The following is a 1,552-nucleotide window of genomic DNA, read 5'->3' on the forward strand; positions in this document are numbered from 1 at the left end:
TTTATTTAGGAAGTGCTTTCTTCCAAGAATAATTGTGCCTCTGTACTCTTAAACATGTCATCTTTTCTCCCCTAAGGGAGTTTATCTACTGGTTGTACATCTTTTCCTGGGTCCTGAGTCTGTCCTGCTTCAATGATTCTTTACAGTTAATAACTTATTATACATTTCCATGTTTAAGAGAAAAAAAAGTCTCCATTAGTCATTGAGTCCCCTGACTAGTGACAACCTATCTTTTTTCTAAAAAGCCAGATCCTTCAAATAATATTTTTCATTAGCTAGTCATTGCTTTTCCTTCCCCACTTCCATTTCTACCCATTACACTGTGGCAATATTCCCAGCCATGAATTTCCCTTGACAAATATTATCATGGCCATTTATGATGCTAAGTGAATAGATGTCTTTCTTTTCTTTTTCCTGAAAAAAAAATAGAACATTATCCAACAGTTTTTCTTTGTTTACCTTGAAAAATATCTCTTTGATTCAGGTTTCTCCTTGCCCTTTTCTGATTTTCCTTTTATTTCTCTGACATTTCCTTTCTCACATCTTGTGTATAATTCATATCAGAATGTCTTTTACTTTTGAGTATCACCAGCATCTTATCTTATTCTCACATCTCTGTATGTTTTCCCTAGGAAACTCATCTAATTTGAAGTCTTTAACTGCCATATAAGATATGATGCCTCCTAAACTCCTGTTGTTCACTTCAGCCTTTTTGATGGGTTTTCTAATTAATGGACAACAAGTTAATACATTTCAACATGCTGAAATTAAATATATTAAATTCTTTCCCTGAAGTCTTTTTATTTTAATGTTTCTATATTTAGAAAATGGAATGGCTTCACTCTTTCTCAGTCTACATCTTACAAGTGATAAAGTTTCATTAGCTCTACTTTATTGTCATACCCCATTGTATTTGTTCACTCTTCCTCATTTTTCTACTACCATTTGTTTTGGTTGAGGTCATCACATAAAGCCGCGTATGTATTAATTAAGCTAATATCCACTACTGGATTGTCCATCTAGAAAATAACATTCAAACAGTGGCATAGAATCTAAAAGACACTTTGAGATTCATTTGTTCTTAATAGTGTATCTCACAATATTATTCACACCCCCCATACCACTCTCAAGACACTTTCTAAATGAATACACCTGTGATGTCACATCTTTGTCATTGTTCTCACTATTCTTTCCATTGCATTGAGCTTCCTCCAATGGCCATCTGAAAAGTTTTATCCTTGTGCACTCAGAAACATTTTGGATGTTAGTTCAGTTTCTCTAAAACAAACCTTCCAAATCAGAATGTGTTGCTCCTTTCTTTGAGCCTTTATTGTGTAGTGGTCTTATACTACATTACTAGTCAAATTTCATCATATTACATGATTTTTCTCTTCTGAAAAATAGTGAAACCTTTATAACTCACAGAATAATAATGAAAACTAAATAAGGCAAAACAAAGTGAAATGCTTTAATAACAAAACCCAGGCTGCTCCAAAGAACATATTGTTGAAAGATAAAAAAGTAGCCCAGGAGAAAAAAAGTTAATGGTACT

This window comes from Phyllostomus discolor, chromosome 2 (genome assembly GCF_004126475.2).
Source record: "Phyllostomus discolor isolate MPI-MPIP mPhyDis1 chromosome 2, mPhyDis1.pri.v3, whole genome shotgun sequence".
In the NCBI taxonomy this organism is placed as follows: Eukaryota; Metazoa; Chordata; class Mammalia; order Chiroptera; family Phyllostomidae; genus Phyllostomus; species Phyllostomus discolor.